General features: G+C 46.3%; 1 protein-coding gene across 1 annotated transcript in view; it reads left to right on the top strand.

The window, feature by feature from the left end:
- The window catches only part of LOC109909348 (mitogen-activated protein kinase kinase kinase 10), a 41,392-nt gene that overhangs the window by 3,850 nt on the left and 15,514 nt on the right, over nucleotides 1-22,028 (top strand). The gene's annotated exons all lie outside the window — the stretch shown is intronic.

Genomic DNA, 22,028 nt, shown 5'->3' on the forward strand with positions numbered 1-22,028 from the left:
CTACAGGATGCTGAGTCCAGAGATTTGTGAAGGGGAGAGATGATCTGGAGTGTCTGTAGCTTAAAAACACCCGGCTCACAGATCTTCCGTACTGTTCCTAAATACTCCCCAGTTTGTGAAGCCGTGATGTAGGCGAGAGCCGCCATGTGAAAAGCTGCCCCTCCCTCAGTAGCTGTGATGATAGAGATCAGATGGGTATTGGATGGCGAAGCCTTGGCAACAACACAGAGCTGCCTCCACGACACTGGGCTGTGTTGAGTCATCCAGCTGTCAGCATCCCGGCGCAAATGTCAATTCCTTCACTTGGAATTATTTCTGTGTGAAAAAGATGATTTCAAAGGAGTGTCTCAATCTGTCACGCCGTCTCATTTCTCTGCGTCCCGTTCCAAAAAAAAAGCACAACTATTCAAGTATGTGATCAGACGATGTTTACATTGCCTCGGTGAAGCCCGGAGGGAGGGAGGGAGGGAGAGGAGAAAGGAAAGAAAGAGAGGGAAGGAAGAGAGGGAAGGAAGAAAATGAGATGGTGAGAGAGGAGAGGTTACAAAGATGAGGGAGGAAAGAGAGGGACAGAGAGGGAGAAGAAAGATAAGAGAAATAGAAGGGGAGAGCGATTGGGGAGGTAGAAGGAGAGGGACAGAGAGAGAGAGAGAGAGAGAGAGAGAGAGAGAGAGAGAGAGAGAGAGAGAGAGAGAGAGAGGGAGATAAACAGTGGTTCATCTTAGTTTAGGGTTACACCTCAGCTCATTGTCCAGGTGTACAGGTCTCAGATATCCGCTTCAAACCGCCGCCCGTTTGGCATCACTGCGGTTATGGAGAAGCTTTAGGCCCCACAGCTTCTCCTCTGTTTCTTCCCCACCTATCTGGCCGGCCCTCAAACCTCTCCTCTTCCCACTCACTGTATTTGTAGTGTGTGTGTTGGTGTGTGTTTCTGCCTTTCTCTCTGTGTTGTTGTTTGCCTGGCTGAGGCTAGAATAGTGAGCCTGACTGTCTAACTGGGATAATCTGATTACGGTGACCTCCTTAGAGTGATGTGACAGCGGTGTTTGTGGGTTGGCAGGTCGCTGTCCCGTGGTCCCTTTAGCCGTACCTGTCACACTGATCCAGAATCAGCCCACTCTCTCAGTGGCGCACAATCCTCCTTGGGTCATATGATTCAGGGCAAGAGTGTGCTGGCTCTCATGCCAGCAGCAAAATCTAAATAAATACGAATATAACTGTTATAACAGTTTATAAGCACATATAGTAGGCTGACTAGAGAGAAGCCCTAAGAATGTGGTCATGTGAACAATCTCAAAAACATGGCCCTAGTTGATAGCCATTCAATTAAAAACATTATTGATCAGGTGATTTGACCAAGTTGAAATTCAACCTGTCCTAGATAATGGGTCTTCAGAAAGAGGTCTTGGAAACTCTACCCTGTGATGGCTAACGTGTCTGCTGCCACTGCATTGAGTTGTACAGTATATGGGCATGACTCAGCATCCGGTCACAAAATACCGTACTACTGATCACCTGGCTACTGTAACTCACGTAGAAATATAATCTATAGAACAGACCTCCCCATTCAAGTCAATGATGCTATAATGGGTGGACTATCAGCGGGTTAGAGGTTCTAAGCCTTTTCTATAGATTATATTTCTATGGACACACACGGGTCAGATAGACCCCTCTATACTGCAGAGGTTATACGTTATATATATCTATGTTCTGTTCTGTTAATTACTGATGTCCCCTTTCATAATGAAGAACCCTTGGTCATGTGCAGTGTTGCTCTAAGTTATTCTTGTACTAACTAGCTTCATTAAATGTGAATCTCCAGTTCACGTCCTTGTATCTGGAGTCTTTCTTATTATAGACATGAGTAGTAAGAGCTAAGACATTACAACCTAGATGACTGTGTCCCAATAAGCTTACTGTATACAGATACATACAGTTGAAGTTGGAAGTTTACATATACTTAGGTTGGAGTCATTAAAACTAGTTTTTCAACCACTCTACAAATTTGTTGATAATAAACTATAGTTTTGGCAAGTCGGTTAGGACATCTACTTTGTGCATGACACAAGTCATTTTTCCAACAAATGTTTACAGACAGATTATTTCACTTATAATTCACTGTATCACAATTCCACTGGGTCAGAAGTTTACATACACTAAGTTGACTGTGCCTTTAAACAGCTTGGAAAATTCCAGAAATTGATGTCATGACTTTAGAAGCTTCTGATAGGCTAACTGACATAATTTGAGTCAATTAGAGGCCTACCTTCAAACTCAGTGCCTCTTTGCTTGACATCATGGGAAAATCAAAAGAAATCAGCCAAGACCACAGAAAAAAAATGTAGACCTCCACAAGTCCGGTTCATCCTTGGGAGCAATTTCCAAACGCCTGAAGGGACCACGTTCATCTGTTCAAACAATAGTACGCAAGTATAAACACCATAGGACCACGCAGTTGTCATACTGCTCAGGAAGGAGATGCCTTCGGTCTCCTAGAGATTAACATACTTTGGTGCGAAAAGTGCAAATTAATCCCAGAACAACAACAAAGGACCTTGTGAAGATACTGGAGGAAACAGATACAAAAGTATCTATATCCACAGTCAAACACGTCCTATATCGACATAACCTGAAAGGCCGCTCAGCAAGGAAGAAGACACTGCTCCAAAACCGCCATAAAAAAAGCCAGACTACTGTTTGCAACTGCACATGGAGACAAAGATCGCACTTTTTGGTGAAATATCCTCTAGTCTGATGAAACAGAAATGGAACTGTTTGGCCATAATGACCATCGTTATGTTTGGAGGAAAAAGGGGGAGGCTTGCAAGCCGAAGAACAACATCCCAACTGTGAAGCACGGGGGTGGCAGCATCATGTTGTGGGGGTGCTTTGCTGCAAGAGGGGCTGGTACACTTCACAAAATAGATGAAATCATGATGGAGGAAAATTATGTGGATATATTGAAGCAACATTTCAAGACATCAGTCAGGAAGTTAAAGCTTGGTCGCAAATGGGTCTTCCAAATGGACAATGACCCTAAGCATACTTCCAAAGTTGTGGCAAAATGGCTTAAGGACAACAAAGTCATGGTATTGAGGTGGCCATCACAAAGCCCTGACCTCAATCCTATAGAACATTTGTGGGCAGAATTGAAAAAGCGTGTGCGAGCAAGGAGGCCTACAAACCTGACTCAGTTACACCAGCTCTGTCAGGAAGAATGGGCCAAAATTCACCCAATTTATTGTTGGAAGCTTGTGGAAGGCTACCCAAAATGTTTGACCCAAGTTAAACAATTTAAAGGCAATGCTACAAAATACTAATTGAGTGTATGTAAACTTCTGACCCACTGGGAATGTGATGAAAGAAATAAAAGCTAAAATAAATCATTCTCTCTACTATTATTCTGACATTTCACATTCTTAAAAAAAGTGGTGATCCTAACTGACCTAAAACAGGGAATTTTTACTAGGATTAAATGTCAGGAATTGTGAAAAACTGAGTTTAAATGTATTTGGCTAAGGTGTATGTAAACTTCCGACTTGAACTGTATGGTTGCTTCTGTCCCGTGACCCAGTTTCCTGCGCAACCACAGAAAGGTGAAAGGACTGGACTTAGATTAGATTAGAGATGGAGATACCCATCTCTGAGGATTCACCAATCAAGTCCTTTTGTAGATGAGTCGATAAGAATGAAAGGAACCAAGGAAATGCCATTTAAAAACCCATGTTTGTAGCCTCTGTTTGGGGAGTTTTTGTGAAAGCTGTTTGACAATTAAGATACTGAACGAGAGAGGCTGCTACACTGTATATAGGCATCATAAAGATGGGGGTGGGTGGTTGACGGTACCTGCTGCTGTTTTGAGCGCTGTCACTTCAAATGGAGAGCAAGTTGACATGTTCAACAGTCACCTGAATAGTGGGGCCTTGAGTCTGCAAGCTGGCATGTCCAGTTTTCCCTCGTTTCTTCCCTCCCCTGGATAATTCAGCATTTATTACAGGAACCCATAACTTGGATATTACTCGGTTAGATGGAGTTGGACCGAAATGTCGAGCGTCATCATCTTACATTTCGGTATCTCTTCCGTTATGACATGAATACATGTTCCCTAATGGCTACTTATGGGATTATGGGATGGCGTGCCACTGAAAAGCGTTTGAATGTGTGTTTGTTGAGAGAAGGATTAGCGTTATGGCTAGCAGTAGCTGCTAATCCCTATCAGAGATAGACGAGCCTGGCTGACGGTCGGTGGATGACTGGGTTGGGACTCTCTCTGAGTAGCCTGTCTTCTCTGGCTTCTCCCGCACAACAGAAAGAGGGATGTTGCCGCGAGAAGAGCCGTCACAGATTGACTTGATTCATTGTCGTGGCAGGAGTAGGAAAATATTGTCCGGCACCAGAACACCCTGATTCAATGAATGAATGAATGAATGAATGAATGAATCAAGGGCCCTGTCTGAATGCTTTTGCACGCATGTCTTTTGATGTACACGTGTTACATGCGTGTGTGTGTGTGTGTCAAATCAAATCAAATTTGATTTGTCACATACACATGGTTAGCAGATGTTAATGCGAGTGTAGCTAAATGCTTGGGCTTCTAGTTCTGACAATGCAGTAATAACCAATGGGTAGTCTAACCTATCAATTTCACAACAACTAACTTATACACACAAGTGTAAAGGAATGAAGAATGTGTGCATGAAAATAGATGAATGAGTGGTGGTACAGAACGGCATAGGCAAGATGCAGTAGATGGTATCGAGTACAGTATATACATATGAGATGAGTAATGTAGGGTATGTAAACACTATATGAAGTGGCATTGTTTAAAGTGGCTAGTGATACATTTTTCATCCATTTTTACATTATCAAAGGGGCTGGAGTTGAGTCAGTGTGTTGGCAGCAGCCACTCAATGTTAGTGGTGGCTGTTTAACAGTCTGATGGCCTTGAGATAGAAGCTGTTTTTCAGTCTCTCGGTCCCTGCTTTGATGCACCTGTACTGACCTCGCTTTCTGGATGATAGCGGGGTGAACAGGCAGTGGCTCGGGTGGTTGTTGTCCTTGATGATCTTTATGGCCTTCCTGTGACATCGGGTGGTGTAGGTGTCCTGGAGGGCAGGTAGTTTGCCCCCGGTGATGCGTTGTGCAGACCTCACTACCCTCTGGAGAGCCTTACGGTTGTGGGCGGAGCAGTTGCCGTACCAGGCGGTGATACAGCCCGACAGGATGCTCTTGATTGTGCATCTGTAGAAGTTTGTGAGTGGTTTTGGTGACAAGCCAAATTTCTTGAGCCTCCTGAGGATGAAGAGGCTCTTCACCACGCTGTCTGTGTGGGTGGACCAATTCAGTTTGTCCGTGAAGTGTACGCCAAGGAACTTACTACCCTCTCCACTACTGTTCCGTCGATGTGGATAGGGGGGTGCTCCCTCTGCTGTTTCCTGAAGTCCACGATCATCTCCTTTGTTTGGTTGACATTGAGTGTGAGGTTATTTTCCTAACACCACACTCCGAGGGCCCTCACCTCCTCCCTGTAGGCCGTCTCGTTGTTGTTGGAAATCAAGCCTACCACTGTAGTGTCGTCTGCAAACTTGATGATTGAGTGTGTGTGTATGTGTGTATGTGTGTATGTGCGTGCGTGTGCATGCGTGTGTGTGTGTGTGCGCGCGTGTGTGTGTATGGAGGTGGGACAGAGGGACACGGTGGTGCTCGCTAGCTAGGGCAGGGAACACTCACTGGGAGTGCAGCAACAATGACCCCATTCTCACACAACAAGCCAAGGCAGAGCTGGGCTCACAATGACAGGAGTCACTGTTGGGAAGGGGGCGCGGAGAGGACGGACGACGCAGAGACGGAGGGAGTGAGGTCGACTGTAGACCTTGAATGACAGGACGGAGGGATGGATGGGTAGAGAAAAGGAGAAGGAATGTGCTTGCTGTAGAGTGTGCCCTGCGGGCTAGGTTGGGGCAGGGATGGAGGGAGGGAGGGATACAGGGATGGAGTAAGTGGTGGGGATGGGGTCAGAGTGTTCTACAGAATCAAGGTCATACAGTTCCTCTAGTACCTCTCTCTCTACTCCACACATCTGTATGTTCCTAACCAAAACGCCTCACCAATCAACCAATGGTGGTGGACTAATTCGTTGAACATAGCAAATGGTTGTAAAGAGAACTAGCTGACAGACGAATGAACAAGGTCAAATGAGGCCTATTCTGTGAGTGGTCGTGTCAGTGTGTTCTGTCTTACTACTGTTTTGGCTCGGAGTAAGGCCTTGGACTCAGCACAGGCACCGTGAGAACAGGGGAATACTGCAAACAGATGTTTGTATTCCCTCTCTGTTAAGCTCAGTTAGACCCCTTGAGTTGATAAACATGATGAAAGCGCCACACAGAGAGAACAGGGGAGAGGGGTAGAGGGATAGATAATGGGAGAGGGATAGAGAGTGGGAGAGGGATAGAGGGATAGAGAGTGGGAGAGGGATAGAGAGTGGGAGAGGGATAGAGAGTGGGAGAGGTATAGAGAGTGGGAGAGGGATAGAGGTATAGAGATTGGGAGAGGGATATAGAGTGGGAGATAGAGGGCTCACTGCCCACAAAATGAGGTGGAAACTGAGCTGCACTTCCTAACCTCCTGCCCAATGTATGACCATATTAGAGATACATATTTCCCTCAGATTACACAGATCCACAAAGAATTCGAAAACAAATCCAAACTCCCATATCTACTGGGTGAAATTCAACAGTGTGTGTGCCATCACAGCAGCAAGATTTGTGACCTGTTGCCACGAGAAAAGGGCAACCAGTGAAGAACACACACCATTGTAAATACAACCCATATTTATGCTTTTTATTTTAACTTGTGTCCTTTAACCATTTGTACATTGTTAAAACACTGTATATATATAATATGACATTTGTAATGTCTTTATTGTTTTGAAACTTCTGTATGTGCAATGTTTACTGTTAATTTTTATTGTTTATTTCACTTATGTATATTATCTACCTCACTTGCTTTGGCAATGTTAACACATGTTTCCCATGCCAATAAAGCCCCTTGAATTGAATTGAATTGAATAGAGAGTGGGAGAGGGATAGAGAGTGGGAGAGGGATAGAGGGACAGAGAGTGGGATAGAGGGACAGAGAGTGGGAGAGGGATAGAGATTGGGAGAGGGATAGAGAGTGGGAGAGGGATAGAGAGTGGGAGAGGGAAAGAGGAACAGAGAGTGGGAGAGGGATAGAGGGACATAGAGTGGGAGAGGGATAGAGAGTGGGAGAGGGATAGAGAGTGGGAGAGGGACAGAGAGTGGGAGATGGATAGAGAGTGGAAGAGGGATAGAGAGTGGAAGAGGGATAGAGGGATAGAGAGTGGGAGAGGGATAGAGAGTGGGAGAGGGATAGAGAGTGGGAGAGGGATAGAGAGTGGGAGAGGGACAGAGAGTGGGAGAGGGATAGAGAGTGGAAGAGGGACAGAGAGTGGGAGAGGGATAGAGAGTGGGAGAGGGATAGAGAGTGGGAGAGGGATAGAGAGTGGGAGAGGGATAGAGAGTGGGAGAGGGATAGAGAGTGGAAGAGGGACAGAGAGTGGGAGAGGGATAGAGAGTGGGAGAGGGATAGAGAGTGGGAGAGGGATAGAGAGTGGGAGAGGGATAGAGAGTGGGAGAGGGATAGAGAGTGGGAGAGGGATAGAGAGTGGGAGAGGGATAGAGAGTGGGAGTGGGATAGAGAGTGGGAGAGGGATAGAGAGTGGGAGAGGGATAGAGAGTGGGAGAGGGATAGAGAGTGGAAGAGGGATAGAGAGTGGAAGAGGGATAGAGAGTGGGAGAGGGATAGAGAGTGGGAGAGGGATAGAGAGTGGAAGAGGGATAGAGAGTGGGAGAGAGATAGAGAGAGGGAGAGGGATAGCGAGTGGGAGAGGGATAGAGAGTGGGAGAGGGATAGAGAGTGGGAGAGGGATAGAGAGTGGAAGAGGGATAGAGAGTGTGAGAGGGATAGAGAGTGGGAGAGGGATAGAGAGAGGGAGAGGGATAGCAGGGGAAAGTAGAATAGCTCAGTGTGTCTGAAATGACACCGATCAATGGTCAGTCAGATTGCAACACACACACACACCACACACACTGGTACTGTCTACACAGGTCAATAATGAGGCCAATGGCTACCAGTAAACTAGTGAGGACACAGGTCACACTACACAGCTTCCCAACCCCATGTCCTTCTCTAGAGTTTCCGCTCATTCAATGATTTGAGGAATTTGGCATGTATTCAGGTACATCCTAGTTGCTCATTTCCCTGCATTCATAACATTCCCAGAATGCCAACGTACATACTGTACAGTACCCAGTTAACAGGGCAACCATGGCACCCAGCCTCCCTCTGCCAGCCTCACGCGACAACAGAGCAACAACAGAGAGCGCACGCTGCACACAGACGCACGCGCACGTACCAATGCATGCACACATACAGACGCTCGCACGCTCGTGCCAGAAAGCTGGCACAATGCACATTGGCCAGGCTGTGTGTGGCGACTGCTGTTAGAAGGGCATTGTTGCTGGTCAGTCTAGCACTGGGCCTAGGACTCCCGGGGACTGGCGGGGGGAGAAGAGAGAAGGCAGGCCAAACACAGGGGGCCTTGCACTGTGTGTCCCCTGAGCCAGAGTTCTTGACCAACCGTAGTACAGTAGAGGACACACTGGGTGTCCCCTGAGCCAGAGTTCTTGACCAACCGTAGTACAGTAGAGGACACACTGGGTGTCCCCTGAGCCAGAGTTCTTGACCAACCGTAGTACAGTAGAGGACACACTGGGTGTCCCCTGAGCCAGAGTTCTTGACCAACCGTAGTACAGTAGAGGACACACTGGGTGTCCCCTGAGCCAGAGTTCTTGACCAACCGTAGTACAGTAGAGGACACACTGGGTGTCCCCTGAGCCAGAGTTCTTGACCAACCGTAGTACAGTAGAGGACACACTGGGTGTCCCCTGAGCCAGAGTTCTTGACCAACCGTAGTACAGTAGAGGACACACTGGGTGTCCCCTGAGCCAGAGTTCTTGACCAACCGTAGTACAGTAGAGGACACACTGGGTGTCCCCTGAGCCAGAGTTCTTGACCAACCGTAGTACAGTAGAGGACACACTGGGTGTCCCCTGAGCCAGAGTTCTTGACCAACCGTAGTACAGTAGAGGACACACTGAGTGTCCCCTGAGCCAGAGTTCTTGACCAAGCCTAGTACAGTAGAGGACACACTGGGTGTCCCCTGAGCCAGAGTTCTTGACCAACCGTAGTACAGTAGAGGACACACTGGGTGTCCTCTTTGAAAACAAAGCAGAATGTTTTATCATCCTGTATTTCGCTTGGACGTCATGTTTTACTGGTCAGATGCGATGTCCTGTTCATGTTTTGTTTTTTTGCCCGTGTGTCTCGTGAGACAGTGGCCTGGCGAGGCTTGAGAGGGTGAATATCGTAAATATCGATTTACGGGCCAAGCGACTCCGGGCCCCATGGAAAGGTCATGAGCAGGGGACAAACACTGCAGCTAGAGTAGGCCTCACAGGGATAAACACTGCAGCTAGAGTAGGCCTCACAGGGATAAACGCTGCAGCTAGAGTAGGCCTCACAGGGATAAACACTGCAGCTAGAGTAGGCCTCACAGGGATAAACGCTGCAGCTAGAGTAGGCCTCACAGGGACAAACACTGCAGCTAGAGTAGGCCTCACAGGGATAAACACTGCAGCTAGAGTAGGCCTCACAGGGATAAACGCTGCAGCTAGAGTAGGCCTCACAGGGACAAACACTGCAGCTAGAGTAGGCCTCACAGGGACAAACACTGCAGCTAGAGTAGGCCTCACAGGGACAAACACTGCAGCTAGAGTAGGCCTCACAGGGATAAACGCTGCAGCTAGAGTAGGCCTCACAGGGATAAACGCTGCAGCTAGAGTAGGCCTCACAGGGATAAACGCTGCAGCTAGAGTAGGCCTCACAGGGATAAACACTGCAGCTAGAGTAGGCCTCACAGGGACAAACACTGCAGCTAGAGTAGGCCTCACAGGGATAAACACTGCAGCTAGAGTAGGCCTCACAGGGGTAAACACTGCAGCTAGAGTAGGCCTCACAGGGATAAACACTGCAGCTAGAGTAGGCCTCACAGGGATAAACACTGCAGCTAGAGTAGGCCTCACAGGGATAAACACTGCAGCTAGAGTAGGCCTCACAGGGATAAACACTGCAGCTAGAGTAGGCCTCACAGGGACAAACACTGCAGCTAGAGTAGGCCTCACAGGGGTAAACACTGCAGCTAGAGTAGGCCTCACAGGGACAAACACTGCAGCTAGAGTAGGCCTCACAGGGATAAACACTGCAGCTAGAGTAGGCCTCACAGGGATAAACACTGCAGCTAGAGTAGGCCTCACAGGGATAAACGCTGCAGCTAGAGTAGGCCTCACAGGGACAAACACTGCAGCTAGAGTAGGCCTCACAGGGATAAACACTGCAGCTAGAGTAGGCCTCACAGGGATAAACGCTGCAGCTAGAGTAGGCCTCACAGGGACAAACACTGCAGCTAGAGTAGGCCTCACAGGGATAAACACTGCAGCTAGAGTAGGCCTCACAGGGATAAACGCTGCAGCAAGAGTAGGCCTCACAGGGATAAACGCTGCAGCTAGAGTAGGCCTCACAGGGATAAACACTGCAGCTAGAGTAGGCCTCACAGGGACAAACACTGCAGCTAGAGTAGGCCTCACAGGGATAAACACTGCAGCTAGAGTAGGCCTCACAGGGGTAAACACTGCAGCTAGAGTAGGCCTCACAGGGATAAACGCTGCAGCTAGAGTAGGCCTCACAGGGATAAACACTGCAGCTAGAGTAGGCCTCACAGGGATAAACACTGCAGCTAGAGTAGGCCTCACAGGGATAAACACTGCAGCTAGAGTAGGCCTCACAGGGACAAACACTGCAGCTAGAGTAGGCCTCACAGGGGTAAACACTGCAGCTAGAGTAGGCCTCACAGGGACAAACACTGCAGCTAGAGTAGGCCTCACAGGGATAAACACTGCAGCTAGAGTAGGCCTCACAGGGATAAACACTGCAGCTAGAGTAGGCCTCACAGGGATAAACACTGCAGCTAGAGTAGGCCTCACAGGGATAAACACTGCAGCTAGAGTAGGCCTCACAGGGATAAACACTGCAGCTAGAGTAGGCCTCACAGGGATAAACACTGCAGCTAGAGTAGGCCTCACAGGGATAAACACTGCAGCTAGAGTAGGCCTCACAGGGATAAACACTGCAGCTAGAGTAGGCCTCACAGGGATAAACACTGCAGCTAGAGTAGGCCTCACAGGGATAAACACTGCAGCTAGAGTAGGCCTCACAGGGATAAACACTGCAGCTAGAGTAGGCCTCACAGGGATAAACGCTGCAGCTAGAGGAGGCCTCACAGGGATAAACGGCAATGCAGTGTAGAGCTACGTTTTAGTCGTTTAGCAGACGCTCTTATCCAGAGCGACTTACAGTACTGAGTGCAGACATTTTCAATGCTTTTTTTCACACTGGTCCCCCGTGGGAATCAAACCCACAACCCTGGCGTTGCTAACACCATTCGCTACCAGCTGAGCCGCACGGGGACCGAGCCCTCGAACAACATGACGACCCTACGAAAAGGTCGAAAACGACAGGCTGTTACAGAATAAAGGCTAATATAACTGTGTGGAATGAACATTGGACTGTGTTTGTATGTCAGCGTGTTTGTGCGTTGACCCTGCTCCGTTGCAGAGCTTGGCGGACCTAAGACTAGCCTCTCAGTCCAGGCAACATCTATATGGATTTCCTGGTGTCGATGGTTTGTGTCTCCAATAGACGGCACAGGAAGGTTCAAATGGATCGCTCAAATGCTAAGAGATGTCTTGTCTTTGGTTAAACCATGTCAATTTCACCTCGATATGTTTGAGGTGGTGAGTGAAATACGACTTGAATTCGAAACCCAATTGTACAAGTATTGCTGCAGTCCTACTCCACATACTGGGGGGAAAGCAGTCTCAATGCCTCCATCCTTCATGAGAGCCAGGCTGCCTGGTCAAAACGAATTTGGCAGTTGCATTTGTGTGGAGACAAAGTGAATGCCTCCAGGGTGAAACTGTGCCGCTGCATGGCTCAGGATTAGAACCCAAATGGCCTCTGGTTATACGACTGGAGCCAACCAGGGCTATCAATGACATGGGAGCAGACTAAGTACAACCTGCATATCCAAGCAGGCAAAGTGCAGCAATTCTGGCTGCGATACTGTGGGTGCAGCGTCCATTTTGCTGATGTTGTTACTGTCGTTCTGTAAATTACCATTCATAGGCGGCGGGTGAGTTTCAAGTTTGGGGAGGCAAATTTTCGCCCCCCCAAAGAAAATGCACCTTTATAATAAGGTGTACCGCGCATCAACGCATTTGAAGACTTATGTAATGAGTAGATTCTTGTAGTCATAATTTAGGCTAAAAATATAACTCAATCCCTGTTAGGCAACAAAAGAAAGATGCTTGGCTGAGCGCGTATAGAGTAGGCCTCGGCTATAGGGTATATCAGATACATTTCTCCTTTCTTTGCATTCTTTTATAAACACATTTCAAGGTTTTGCATTTTTCTACACTGTACTGCAGTTTATCCCTGTGAGGCCTACTCTACGCTATTACAACTGGAGACACGGGCAAAACCTTTTTGAAATAGTACAAATGACATGGTAGCCTGCACTACTCTGCTGACACTGATAAACAGATCAACTAAAAACCCAGGTTAGAGTCTTATCATTGGCGCCTTATTTACCGCCATAGCCATTTGCATTCCAAACTATCGTTTCCCGCAATTGTATTTTAAAGAAAATATTGCGATATGACTGGCTGGGCCTATGTACCTTTCGCTTGACTGTCGTAACTCGTTAATCGTATGCTTGGTATTTGCCTCGCACGCTGCCCAGAATGTGCACGCTGCCCAGAATGTGCACGCTGTCGTCTTTCCTTCCGACTGTAGGCAATGCGATAGAAAACAATCCACTTTTTTTTTTTTTAAGAAGCTAATGAGCCTCTGTGTCCAAATCATGCTGTAGAAGCCTATTTTGAATCGTTAAATGTATTTCTGTATAGACAGTAGTGGGCTAATTAGACAATATAATTTTGGCAATTTAATTCAGTTTACTTTAGGGAAAGCTTCCCCTAGCCTAATGGACCCGCCGGCTATGGTACCGTACACAATTAAGAGCAGTGCTGTATACTGTACTTGTATCCCAGTGTAGTGTTTTGTGAGATGGGTTCGTGTTCTTGACTGACGTATGGTTTCTCTTTAGAGTGTCAGAACAGGAATATGTGACAGAAAGAAAGACCCATGAAGGACATCAAGACATGAAGAATATCCTACCAGCAAGATAAAAACAACAAAAGAGCTTCTTCTCCCAGTTATCTCTTTCACTCCTTCACCCTTTTCGTCGACTTTACTTCTCTCTTTCTCACGCCATTACTCCTCTGCCCGTCTCACTCCATTACTCCTCTGCCCGTCTCACTCCATCTTCCCCTTTTATTGCCCTCACTTACTCAACCCTCCTTTCCCCCACTATCCTGTCTGCTAGTTTATTCTCAACCCTCCATTCCCCCACTATCCTGTCTGCTAGTTTATTCCCAACCCTCCTTTCCCCCACTATCCTGTCTGCTAGTTTATTCCCAACCCTCCTTTCCCCCACTATCCTGTCTGCTAGTTTATTCCCAACCCTCCTTTCCCCCACTATCCTGTCTGCTAGTTTATTCCCAACCCTCCTTTCCCCCACTATCCTGTCTGCTAGTTTATTCTCAACCCTCCATTCCCCCACTATCCTGTCTGCTAGTTTATTCCCAACCCTCCTTTCCCCCACTATCCTGTCTGCTAGTTTATTCTCAACCCTCCATTCCCCCACTATCCTGTCTGCTAGTTTATTCCCAACCCTCCTTTCCCCCACTATCCTGTCTGCTAGTTTATTCCCAACCCTCCTTTCCCCCACTATCCTGTCTGCTAGTTTATTCCCAACCCTCCTTTCCCCCACTATCCTGTCTGCTAGTTTATTCCCAACCCTCCTTTCCCCCACTATCCTGTCTGCTAGTTTATTCCCAACCCTCCTTTCCCCCACTATCCTGTCTGCTAGTTTATTCCCAACCCTCCTTTCCCCCACTATCCTGTCTGCTAGTTTATTCCCATCCCTCTGCCCTTGCCCTCATTCCTGTCTCGCTCTTGTCATTTTCTCTCTTTCTTTGCCTCCTTCCTTCCCTCTTATCTCCATCCCCTCCCCCACATCTCCTCCGACTCTCTGTCCCTTCCTTCTGTCCCTCTCCCTTAAAGACGTCTGTATGCTTCCCATCCGAAACAGTGTGTGCATAAATTATGACCCCCCCCCCCCCAAAAAATGGACTTTTTGTTCTTCGGCAAGATTTCTTTCGGCTGTTCGTGCACACACTTTTTTTTTTCCTGAGGCAAGCCGAAGCTCTGTAACCGAAGTCTATGCCTCTTCGTCAGAGATTGGTCAACAGTAGGAATTCTTCAAGGAAGTGTTTGTTGTCATTCAACGAGAGACGTTTCGTTTTCATGCAACTTTTTTGACTTGAGAAATACTGTACCAAAAAGCTTTGATACATTTTGAGCGACTAATACATCCTCTGCAAAAACATCTACATTAATTACAGATTTCTTGAGTTATCTTAGATTAATTCTGACTATTTTGAGGAAGTGTATACCGGCTTTTATGTGCACGAATAGCCGAAAAAACCCTTGCCATAGACCAAAACTAACAAAAACGTTGCAAAATGTCTTCATGATATATGCACAGACTGTTTCAGATGGGAGGCATGTGGACGCCTTTACTCTCCCTCCCATACCCATACCCATCCCTCTCTCACTCTCTCTCATGCTCTCACTACCTCTCTCTTTTTTCTCTCTCCATCAAACCTCCCCAGTGTGGGTAGTCTGAGTTGATCCTAGGCGGCGACAGCTGGAATGGCAGACAGACATGGGAGGGGCAGGGGGGAGCGAGGGGTGAGGGGTGGAGATAAGGGGGTGACTAGGGGATGGCTGGGTGGTGGGGTGGGGGGCTTTGTCAGCAGTGCTGTGATCTGCAGTGGAAACGGGGGCGGGGGCCCTGAGGGGCGGGGGCAGTGACTGTATCAAAGACCTCTATTGGAGTACAAGGATAATAGAGCCCTTCACACTCTCACATTGGCTCACAGCCATGCCAATCATTCTACCTGGTTGGCTCACAGCCCCGTCTGTCACCTACACTTTTAGCCAGCCCAAAACCCTTGGTTCAGAAATCCCCCTTCCCACCATGTAGAAATTCCAACAGAGAAAATCTGGCACCCTATTTCTTGAAGACTGTTTTTCTATCTGGAAATTCAACTGAGGTGGGCAATCGCAGGTCAAATATGCTCCAGTGCACTGTTAGACTTGTAGAACCAGCAGGTAGCAGTGTGGGGAGCTGGAAGGGATGCCGGGGGGCAGTGGGCTGTGGGGGGCTGTATAGTGGTTACTCTGGGGGGGGTTGATTCGTTGGAGGCAACAGCTGTTCCACCCTGCAGGCTACACCTGTTCCTCTGTGGAGAGAAAGAGAAAGAGAGAAGGAGTGGGAGGGTAGAGAGAGAGGGGAGGGAGGGGGGGGGGGGAGGGGTGGAGGGCTGAGAGAAAGGGAAAGGAAAAGAGGGGGTGGAGAGATTATCTAAGAGAAGGAGAGGGAGAGACTTTTTATTGAATTTTTATTTAACCTTTATTTAACCTTTCTAGGGAAGTCAATTAACAAATTATTATTAACAATGACGGCCTACCATTAAAATAAAAAATGTAGGCCAAAAAAAAACATCACGACAAAGAGAGAGAGAGACACCACATAAAACTGTCCAGTTTGAGTGTTTCTTTGCAGTTCGTTCCAGTCACTAGCTGCATCGAACTGAAAAGAAGAGAGACCCAGGAATGTGTGCTTTGGGGACCTTTAACAGAATGTGACTGGCAGAATGGGTGTTGTATGTGGAGGATGAGGGTTGCAGTAGGTATCTCAGACATGACCTTTGTTTTTTCAGAACAAAGTTAAGGGCAGAGAAAGCTTGTTGGACACTAAGAAAGCTTTGTTGTAGAACATTTAAGACAAAATCATCTGCATATAAATGGATGTGAGAGCTTCCTACTGCCTGAGCTACACTATATATACAAAAGTATGTGGACACCTCATCAAATTGGTGGATTCGGCTATGTCAGCCACACCCATTGCTGACAGCTGTATAACATCGAACACACCGCCATGCAATCTCCATAGACAAACATTGGCAGTAGAATGGCCTTACTGAAGAACTCAGTGACTTTCCAACAAATCAGTTAGTCAAATTTCTGCCCTGCTAGAGCTGCCCCGGTCAACTGTAAGTGCTGTTATTGTGAAGTGGAAACGTCTAGGAGCAACAACCGCGAAGTGGTAGGCCACACAAGCTCACAGAACAGGACCACCAAGTGCTGAAGCACGTAGCGCGTAAAAATAATCTGTTCTCGGGTTGCAACACTCATTACCAAGTTCCAAACTGCCTCTGGAAGCAACTTCAGCACAATAACTGTTCGTAAGGGAGCTTCATGAAATTAGTTTCCAGGGCCGAGCAGCCGCACACAGGCCTAAGATAACCATGCACAATGCCAAGGGATGGCTGGAGGGGTGTAAAGCTCACCGCCATTGGACTCTGGAGCAGTGGAAATTTTCTGGAGGGATGAATCATGCTTCACCTCTGGCAGTCCGACGGACGAATCTGGGTTTGGCAGATGCCAGGAGAACTCTACCTGCCCCAATGAATAGTACCAACTGTAAAATTTGGTGGCGCAATAATGGTCTGGGGCTATTTTATTTTTCATGGTTTGGGCTAGGCCGTTAGTTCTAGTGAAGGGACATCTTAACTCTCTGGGATATGTGGGACGGTAGCGTCCCACCTCACCAACAGCCAGTGAAAGTGCAGGGCGCCAAATTCAAAACAACAGAAATCTCATAATTAAAATTCCTCAAGCATACAAGTATTTTACACCATTTTAAAGATAAAATTCTCGTTAATCCAGCCACAGTGTCGAATTTCAAAAATGCTTTACAGCGAAAGCACCACAAACGATTATGTTAGATCACCACCAACTCACAGGAAAACACAGGCATTTTTCCAGCCAAAGAGAGGAGTCACAAAAAGCACAAATAGAGATAAAATGAATCACTAACCTTTGATGATCTTCATCAGATGACACTCATAGGACTTCATGTTACACAATACATGTATGTTTTGTTCAATAAAGTGCATATTTATGTTACGTTCAGTAGTTCTAAAACATGTGGTGATTGTGCAGAGAGCCACATCTATTTACAGAAATACTCATTATAAATGTTGACGAAAATTCAAGTGTTATACATGGAATTAGAGATATACTTCTCCTTAATGCAACCGCTGCGTCAGATTTGAAAAAAACTTTACGTAAAAAGCAAACCATGCAATAATCTGAGTACAGCGTTCAGACAACAAAGCAGCCAAAAAAGATATCCGCCATATTGGGTAGTCAACATTAGTCAGAAATAGCATTATAAATATTTACTTACCTTTGATGATCTTCATCAGAATGCACTCCCAGGAATCGCAGATCCACAATAAATGTTTGTTTTGTTCGATAATGTCCATCATTTATGTCTAAATAGCTTCTTTTGTTAGGGCGTTTGGTAAACAAATCCAAAAGCTCGTTCAGGTCCAGCCGAACGTCGGAAGAAAAGTTTAAAAAGTTCCGTTACAGCCCGTAGAAACATGCTAAACTAAGTATAGAATCAATCTTTAGGATGTTTTTATCATAAATCTTCAATAATGTTCCAACCGGAGAATTCATGTCTGTAGAAAAGCAATGGAATGAGAGCTAACTCTCTCTTGACCGTGCCTCAGAGCCTGTGGCACTCTGCCAGACACCTGACTCATTCCTCTCTCATTCAGTCCCACTTCACAGTAGACGCCTGAAACAACGTTCTAAAGACTGTTGACATCTAGTGGAAGCCTTAGGAAGTGCAACGTAACCAATATCCCACTGTATCTACAATAGGGGCTGAGTTTAAATACGACAACCCTCAGATTTCCCACTTCCTGTTTGGATTTTTCTCAGGTTTTTGCCTGCCATATGAGTTCTGTTATACTCACAGACATCATTCAAACAGTTTTAGAAACTTCAGAGTGTTTTCTATCCAATACTACTTATAATATGTATATATTATATATTCGCATCTGGGACAGAGTAGCAGGCAGTTTACTCTTGGCACCTTATTCATCCAAGCTACTCAATACTGCCCCCCTGTCACCAAGAAGTTAACGCTACAACATACTACATACATACTACATTCTAGACGATTCTGGGCTTCCAACTTTGTGGCAAGAGCTTGGGGAAGGCCCTTTACTGTTTCAGCACGACAATGCCCATGTGCACAAAGTGAGGTCATTACAGAAATGGTTTGTCGAGATCAGTGTGGAAGAACTTGACTGGCCTGTACAGAGCCCTGACTTCAACCCCATCAAACAACTTTGGGATGAATTGAAAGAGGAATGCCCTATAAATTGTCAAAGACTCCAGCCACGGCCTCCTGGGTGGCGCAGTGATTAAGGGCGCTGTATTGCAGCGCCAGCTGTGCCATCAGAGACCCTGGGTTTGTACCCAGGCTCTGTCGCAACCGGCCGCGACCAGGAGGTCCGTTGGGCGACGCACAATTGACCTAGCGTCATCCGGGTTAGGGAGGGCTTGGTCGGTAGGGATGTCCTTGTCTCATCGCACACCAGCGACTCCTGTGGCGGGCCGGGCTCAGTGCGCGCTAACCAAGGTTACCAGGTGCACGGTGTTTCCTCCTACACATTGGTGCGGCTGGCTTTCGGGTTGGATGCACGCTGTGTTAAGAAGCAGTGCGGCTTGGTTGAGTTGTGTATCGGAGGTACTACAACAATTGGACACTACGAAATTGGGGAGAAAAAAGGGGTCAAATAAAAAAAAATTGTCATAGACTGTTCTCTCTGCTACCGCACGGCAAGCGGTACTGGAGCACCAAGTCTAGATCCAAAAGACTCCATAACAGCTTCTACTGCCAAGCCATAAGACCGCTGACCAGTTAATCAAATGGCTACCAGGACTATTTCCATTGACCCCCCCACCCCTTCTTTTATGCTGTTGCTACTCAATGTTTATTATCTATGCATAGTCACTTTACCCCCACATACACTACCGGTCAAAAGTTTCAGATCCCCTACTTTAACTTTGTTTTGACTATTTTCTACATTGTAGAATAATAGTGAAGACGTCAAAACTATGAAATAACACATATGGAATCATGTAGTAAACTAAAAAGTGTTAAACAAATCAAAATATATTTTGTATCTGAGGTTCCTCAAATAGCCACCCTTTGCCTTGATGACATCTTTGCACACTATTGTGTGGTAGACACCTGGAATGTGTCTACCACATTCCAGGTGTCTATGCTTCATGAGGTAGACACCTGGAATGCATTTCAATTAACAGGTGTGCCTTCTTAAAAGTTAAATTGTGGAATTTCTTTCCTTAATGCGTTTTAGCCAATCAGTTGTGTTGTGACAAGTTGGGGGGGGGGGGGGGGGGGGGGGGGGGTATATACAGATGATAGCCCTATTTGGTAAAAGACAAAGTCCAGGAACAGCTCAAATAAACAAAGAAAAACGACAGTCCATCATTACTATAAGACATGAAGGTCAGTCAATATGGAACACAGTCACAAAAACCATCAAGCGCTAGATGAAACTGGCTCTCATGAGGACCGCCACAGGAATGGAAGACCCAGAGCTACCTCTGCTGCAGAGGACAAATTCATTAGAGTTACCAGCCTCAGAAATTGCAGCCCAAGTAAATGCTTCACAGAGTTCAAGTAACAGACACATCTCAACATCAACTGTTCAGAGGAGAGTGAATCGGGCCTTCATGGTCGAATTTCTGCAAAGAAACCACTATTAAAGGACACCAATAAGAAGAAGAGACTTGCTTGGGTCAAGAAACACGAGCAGTGGACATCAAACCGGTGGAAATGTGTCCTTTGGTCTGGAGTCGAAATTGGAGATTTTTGGTTCCAACCGCTGTGGGTGAATGGATGATCTCCGCATGTGTATTTCTCACCGTAGAGCATGGAGGAAGAGGTATTATGGTGTGGGGGTGCTTTGCTGGTGACAATGTCTGTGATTTATTTAGTATTCAAGGCATACTTGACCAGCATGGCTACCACGGCATTCTACAGCGATACGCCATCCCATCTGGTTTGTACTTAGTGGGAATATCATTTGTTGCTGTTTAAGGGCTATTTTACCAATAAGGAGAGTGATGGAGTGCTGCCTCAGATGACCTAGCCTTCACAATCCACAATCTGATTGAGAGAATGCCAAGAATTGTCTTCAAGGCAAAGGGTGGCTATTTGAAGAATATCAAATATATTTGGATTTGTTTAACACTTTTTTGGTTACAACTGTGATTTCATAGTTTTGATGTCTTCACTATTAATCTACAATGTAGAAAATAGTACAAATAAAGAAAAACCTTGAATGAGAAGGTGTTCTAAAACTTTTGGCCGGTAGTGTACCTGTACAGTACCAGTCAAAAGTTTGGATACACCTACGCATTCAAGGGTTTTTCTTTATTTTTATGATTTTCTATGAGCAGATGTCTACATACTTTTGGTCATGTAGTGTATGTTGGGAATGTAAATTGAGAAGAGTGTGGGGTCTTGGATTGAGCCTAGGGGTACTCCCTTGGTGACAGGCAGTGGCTGAAACAGAAGATGTTCTGACTTTACACACTGCCAGGCCAAAGACCCCTCAGAGACACCAATACTCCTTAGCCAAGCCACAAGAATGGAATGGTCTATCGTATTAAAAGCTTTGCCTAAGTAAATAAAAATAGCAGCACAACATTGCTTAGAATCAAGGGCAAAGGTGAGATCATCTAGGACCTTTAAGGTTTCAGTGATACATCCATAATCTGAGCGGAAACCAGATTGCATACCAGACGGAATACTATAGACATCAAGAAAGCCAGTCAGTTGATTATTTACACATTTTTCCAACACTTTTGATAAACAGGGCAAGATAGGAATTGGCCTATAACAGTTAGGATCAGCTTGAACTCCCCCTTTAAACAAAGGATGCAACGTGGCTGCCTTCCAATTCCTGGGAACCTCCCCAGAGAGGAGAGACCGGGTTAAAAGGTCAGAGATAGGCTTGGCGATGATAGAGGCTGCAACCTTAAAGAAGAAAGGATCTAAACCATCTGACCCAGATGTTTTTTTGGGGGGGTCAAAGTCTAAGGAGCTCCTTTAGCACCTCAGACTCAGTGACCGTCTACAGGGAGAAGCTGTGTAGCAGTGCAGGGGAAAAAGAGTGAAATTATGGGAATGATGCAGACAATTCCATGGATAGAAGCCATAATCTATCTGCAATATTAAAGCTGATCGACTATTTGCAAAATAATAAATTAAAAGGAGACATGGCTGACTTAAATAGGAATCCTGACTTAATGAAGTGGTGGTTCAAAGAGCTCAGCCATACGCTCCTTGTCAGTAACAAGGACAGGAAGGGATGGGGACGAAGGTAGAAGTGAACGAGAGGTTGGAGGAAAAGAAAGTGAGGGTAGGGAATGATAGAAAGAGAGTAATGGAGGGATGATGACAGAGTAAGGGGGGGAAGAGGAGCATAGGGGTGTCCAGGTCAGTGAGGCCACTATGCTTGTTGCTAACTGGGTTGTCAACTCTGCCTAGTTCTCCCAGGGTCATCTCTCTGTCTCAGTCTCAGCTCCTTAGCTTCCTGTCTGACAGAGCACGACCTCTGCCCTGGTTACCATAACAACTGAGGTTGATGACACTGCACATTAAAGTCACCAGTAGACTAACTGGTTAAGCTGTGTAGCACTCACAACTGTCAATCCCATTTAATAGTTACTCATACAGTTGAAGTTGGAAGTTTACCTTAGCCAAATACATTTAAACTCAGTTTTTCACAATTCCTGATATTTAA

Source organism: Oncorhynchus kisutch, linkage group LG18, assembly GCF_002021735.2.
Source record: "Oncorhynchus kisutch isolate 150728-3 linkage group LG18, Okis_V2, whole genome shotgun sequence".
NCBI lineage: Eukaryota > Metazoa > Chordata > Actinopteri > Salmoniformes > Salmonidae > Oncorhynchus > Oncorhynchus kisutch.